The sequence below is a fragment of the Pteropus vampyrus genome, unplaced genomic scaffold, assembly GCF_000151845.1.
Source record: "Pteropus vampyrus isolate Shadow unplaced genomic scaffold, Pvam_2.0 Scaffold216, whole genome shotgun sequence".
In the NCBI taxonomy this organism is placed as follows: domain Eukaryota; kingdom Metazoa; phylum Chordata; class Mammalia; order Chiroptera; family Pteropodidae; genus Pteropus; species Pteropus vampyrus.
In genome coordinates, this window is record NW_011888997.1 from 2,511,787 (window position 1) to 2,517,994 (window position 6,208).

The following is a 6,208-nucleotide window of genomic DNA, read 5'->3' on the forward strand; positions in this document are numbered from 1 at the left end:
TCCACCCACTCCAGCTTCATTGCCCACAATCCTAACACATACACACATGCACATGCACATGCACGCACACACACAAACCCCTCAAGACTAGGCTAGATTTTCCTCATTCTTTAAGAGCCAAGTTATCATGGCTCACACCTTCCATAGTCTTCCCTAATGCAACCTCCAGCCCCAGGTTGTACTAAGTAGATATTCTCTGTGTTTATTTACTATAGAAATAGAATGAGGGTTTCTTCCTGTGAACTCTATGAAGGCAGAAACAGTGTTATTCTTCTTTGTTTCTCAGCTCTCTCTGTTGGCTACAAAAAAGAAGAAAAAAAGTCTCTCAACACATGTTTATTGATATTACAGATAGATACTGGATAATAAGTCATTCTCAGAGAAGCATGGCTTTGATCCACAAAGAAGGAATTCATGAATGAGAAACATAGGGATCAGAGTTAATGGTAAACAGGATATTTTGGGCCAACAAGGTCTTTCTCCACTGCTTTTAAAATATCTTGAAAGATCAGTTAGTCAGTTTAATTCTGATTGGGAGTGAAAGCTGAGATAATCCCTAGCCAGGCAAAACCTCAGTGAAAAAAATCTGAAATCTGTCAGTTAGAAAACTAGTGTCCCGAGGAAGAGTTTAAAGGTATAGATTTATATTTAAGTAAGAAAATCTGAGGCTGAATTGAACATGATGCCAAAAAATTGGGTTTGTTTAGTCAAAATAACATTTGATTCATCAGTAAAATATCATTTAAACTGATATTTTATCATAATAAATAAGAACCAATTAGTTGACTGAATTGTTTATTTTTGAAATCCCTTGAGGAGCTATCAAGAAGCCAAAGCCAGAGTTTATTTGTTTAGGGAGGCAGGTGCGTTTATTCTCTTGTGATACAGAGATCAGCACAAGAAGATGGAGTTGTCCAAGACAGTATGGGAGCACAATCATTGTGGAGATGGAATTAGAACATTATTTGATTTAAAAAAAAAAAAATAGAACTGAAGCCACGATTTGGTGGAATTTTTCTAAATGATTTAAAATAGTAATAACTTTTTCCATCTTCCTTATAAGGCCAAATTATAACTATCACCATCTTTTTGGACCCAAATGTAACTGATTATGTTCAAAGATTTTTTTGCTTTAATCTCATGTATTTAATTACACAGTGGGTCTTTACTTAAATCCCTACTATTTTTCAAATTGACCCATATATTGGAGAAAACATGTATATATTTTCATTATCTTTAAGCCCTACTTTAAATGGGACACTTAAATTTTGACATACCAATATGGTAAGAATGTACAAATCTGGTGTTCTGCAAACAATTATCTCCAACTGGTATCAAAGATATTAAAATAAATTCTAGCTAAAGTTTGATTACGGAAGTAATTGCTTAAAAATAATTTGTTGGAAAGTTATATCTATAGTCAAATATTACTTTTTGAAGAGTTACTTCTATTCTTATAATCGTTATGCTAAAGTTTTGACACCCATAAGAAATTCTTTTTTTTAGAAATTGAAGTATCATCAAGAAATAATATTCTTCCATAAACCTTAAATAAAATATCTTGTTTCCTTTATAATTCCAAGAAATTTATCTACGGCCTTTCCATCCTAAATGTGCCCAATCTTGTCTGATCTCGGAAGCTAAGCAGGGTCGGGACTGGTTAGTACTTGGATGAGAGACCACGTAGGAAGACCAGGTGCTGTAGGCAAAAAAAAAAAAAGATTATTTTGTATCTATTTTTGTAAATAAATACAAAATAATCTAGCATGCAATAAAAAAGATTAGGAGGAACAAAAAAAATTCCAAGAAATTTAAGTAGATAGCATTTTGTAATATGAGTTACACTTAGTTACAAACATGTTTTAAAAAAAAGAAAATTTCTAAAAATTGTTTGAATCTGAGAATATTTGCTCTTCTCATTTGCTTTAAAGCAGTATTAGAGAATAAATTTGAATGTCAAAGTTGGCCCATCATGTGGTTTTGAGCGTTAAAAGTAAAACAAATGTAAGTAAAGATTCTGTTGTAATATAATGCCATTTTTTTTTTAAAAAGACATCGACCATAAGTCTTAAGATCCCTAAGTTGTTATTAACTCCCCCACACAAAATAGTAGTCAGTTATATAGTAGGAGTCTTACTCTTCTAAAGTAGGGCCATTAACAATGGAATCACTTCAACTAACTTACTGATATTCATAAAACTTAGATTTTAATAATTTTTTAAACATTCCTTTTGTTGTTTCATAGTACCTGTCTAAAAAGCAAACATTACTGAATGTTTTTTATATTTGTAAATATATCTGTTCCTCAGAAAACATCATATCGTCCAGCAAACACGTGAGAAAGCAAAGGGCAACCACTTTGTGATGCAGCAATAGTTCTCAAATGCCTGTTTTAGTGCTTTCTCGATAATTAGAAATTCGAATAGCTGGCAAGAATAATATTGATTAATTATTAACCTACATGTCTTACACAAAAATACATGTTTTCAAAATACATGGCACAATTAGAAGAATTTTTTTATGTACATCAATGCTATATACACAAATTCTTATGATTAATTTCTGAAACTTAGACAAAATTAAAATACCTGATGTTTTTAAAATCGTACTAAGAATAATAAAATATTTCCAAAAGATCCAACCATTAAATGAAAAATTAATAAAAGCATGTAGTTTACTAAACTGCAAACCTACCAATTGCAAAGGAGCAACTCTGTCAAAGGCTTCTTGAGCAATGTTGCAGGTTTTATAAGAAAATTATAGGGCAAAAATAACATTTTTAAATGCAACACCGAAAAATTATGACTATATTTTTCAGTACAAAGAGAAATATACATTTCCCCTACCCCAAACCTTAGAGTACTATGTGTTCAAAAACAAAAGGTCAGGAACTAAGTACTTCAGTGACACCTTTACCTTAAGGATCAGAATTGGAGTTATACCTGAGGTCTTAGGTGAAATGAGTTTGACGGATTAGGTTCAGTTACTGGCTGTCAGTGCACTACATAAAAAACACTGCACATACAGAGCTTAGTGAAACCAGCTGTTTTCTGCACAGGAAAATTCCTTGATAGAGTTAGCATGAAGACAAATGAACTGTTATCCCTCAAGAAAGGTGTCCCTTTAGGTTAGGTTTGAGGTTAGCAATACCAAACAGTAAGAGCACTTGACTTCCCATGGCTGACAGATTCATTACCTTTGTAAATATTGAGGCTTAGCTTTGAATCCTGGGATTCTTCTCTGAGTTTCTAGAGAGCGCTTGTAACTAACCAATTATCAAACAATAAAGAAATTAAAATGGGAAAAGACAAGAGTGATGCAAATTTCCTTCATTTTCTACTATTTCCATTTATTCAAAGCCTTCTAAATATAACCTTGTTATTCATCATGATAAAGATCCTATAAAAACAAGATATTGTATTTTTATTTTTTTATTAACAGGTAAGAAAATGGGAATTCAAACAGAATTAATTCTAAAATGGAAGTGGCAGGACTAAAACTATATTGTTCAAAACTATGTTCAAAACTAGTGCTTTTTCCACAACTTTTTTCATATAGAATTATTTCTCTGATATCTATTTATTTTGTTATGATAACTATCCATTCGGTGTCATGTACATTGTATATTTCCACCAAGAAATAACAAGGGAAATTAGAAAATAGCTTGAATTTCTTGAAAATGAATCACAACAAATCAAATTTTATGGAAAAAAGCCAAACCAATGCTTAGAGAGAAATTTATGGCTTTAAATATTTTACTAGAAATGAAAAAGTTCTCAAATCGATTACCTAATCTTTCAACTTAAGGAACTAGAAAAGAAGCAAAGAAATAGAAGAAAAGAAATAATAGCAATTGGAACAATATGTAATGAAATGGGAAATAAAAAACAATAAAACAATGGAATCATCAATATAAAATAGAGAAGGTACAGGTTATCAATATCAGGAACAAAAGATAGGACTTCATAATAGATCCAACAGAAATTAAAAATGAATTTAAGGTAATATGAACAACATTATACAAACAAGTTTAACAGCATAGGTGCAATGAACTCCTACAAGCCATACTTACCAATTGGCACCAAAATATTAAAAATAAAAAATTAATAAAGCTACATAAAGTAAAAAAAATTAATAATTAAATATATTTCCATGAAGAAGAATATAGGCCCAAATGGCTTAACTAGTGAATTTTATCAGACATTTAAAGAACCAGTTATAATTCCAATCATGCACAACTTTTTTCAAAAAAATAGAGAGAGTATATACCAAAATATTTCAGGAGACCAGTATTGCCTTAATATCAAAGCAGGACAGAAACATCAGAAGAAAAGTGCTTAACAGTATCTCTTATAAGCATAGATGCAAAAATATTTAATAAAATAGTACCAAATTAAATTCAACAAAAATAAAAATTTAAGACACCATAACTCTATAATCGGTAATGCAAAGTTGGTTTATTACCTAAACCACAATTAATATAATTAAAATAAAGTAGACAATCTATAGAATCATATCAAAAGACTCATAAAGAGATTTTGACAAAATTCAACACCAAGTCCTGATAAAAACTCAACACAAACATATGCAGAAGTAAAATGTGTGGTAAGATTAACACAGGAAAATGACAGGGGAAAGTAACTGGAATTACACTGTTTAAATGTTCTTAGCTTAAACATAGAGTTAAAATGTTGATTAAAGATAAACTGTGATAAGGATACATATTGTAATCTCTAGGGTAGCAATTTAAAAAATTAAAACAAAGAAGTGCATCTAAAAAGTTGAGAGAAAATAAAACTAAATATTAAAAAGTGATCACACCAAAGAAAGAACAGAGCAAAATATAGTATATGAGACAGAAAACAACAGGATGTACTTAAAGCCAATTACCTCAATAATTACATTATATATTTAAGGTCTGAATATCCCAATTAAAAATTAGAAGTTGTAAGACTAGATTTTAAAATAATAAACAAGACACAACTGCATACTAAGAAGCATACTTTAGCTATAGACCCAGATTATTTAAGCGAAAGGATGGATAAAAATAAGACATACAAAAAATTATCATAAAAGAGTTGGTATGCCTAAGTTAATATTAGATAAAGTGATATTCAAAACAGGAGTACTAGCAAATATAAAGGAGTCATGTCATAATCAAAGTAGGGAGAATTTTCAAAAAAATTAACGATTAAAGGATTAGCCTTACAACAAATTTTCAAAATATGTGAAACAGTTTAAAGATGACAATAATAAAATCCACAATTACAGATAGAGATTTTAACTTGAATAATTATAGAACAAGATATCAAAAAAAAGCAGGTTAAAATGTAGAGATTTGAATACAGCATTCACCAAGGTGTCATTTACATAACATTTATATAATGCTATGTCTAATATTTGAAGACATAGCATTTATGCTCTGCTATAAAATAATTCTCAATAAATATGTGAAGATTGAAAACATACAGTTTGTATTCTTATCAAAAAAGAACTAAATTAAAAATCAGTAACAAAACTATATTAAGAAAATCCTCAATTTTGGCAATTAAGCAAAAATTATTAAATAACCATGGGTAAAAGAAAAATTATCAAGTGGAATTAAATAATATTTAAATTATTTTTGCTTTAGTAAAATATACACAATATAAAATAAACCATTTTAACCATTTTTAGGTAGACAAGTTAGTAGCATTGTTTATTTGCAATGTCTTCTGATGCACAGAAGTTTTAAATTTTGATAAAATTCAGTTTCTTTTTTCTTCTGTTGCCTGTGCTTTTGGTCTCATATTTTAGAAGCCATTGATAAATTCAAGGTCATAAAACTTTTCTCTGTGTTTTCTTCTAAGAGTTGTATAGTTTTAGCCCTTAAATTTGTGTTTATTCCAATTTGAATTAATTTTTGTATATGGTTTAAGGTAAGAGACTGACTTCTTTTTTTTTTTTTTTTTTGCATGTTAATATTCAACTTTCCTTGCATCATTTGTTGAAGAGACTGTTTTTTCCCTATTGAATGGTCTTGGCATCCTTGATATGAAATGTAATCACCCATATAGGTGAAGGTTTATTTCCAGGCCTTCAATCCTATTTATTCATCTGTTACTCTCCTATGTCACTACCAGTTTTGATTACTGTAGCTTTGTAGTAGGTTGTGAAATTGGGAAGTGTAAGTTTTCAATTTTGTTCTTATTTTTCAAGATTTTTTTGG

At 29.7% G+C, this 6,208-nt stretch overlaps 1 pseudogene; it reads left to right on the forward strand.

Moving 5' to 3' along the window:
* The first annotated feature begins 1,589 nt into the window (after positions 1-1,589).
* On the forward strand, positions 1,590-1,708 carry LOC111747273 (annotated as a pseudogene).
* The last annotated feature ends 4,500 nt before the right edge of the window (positions 1,709-6,208 follow it).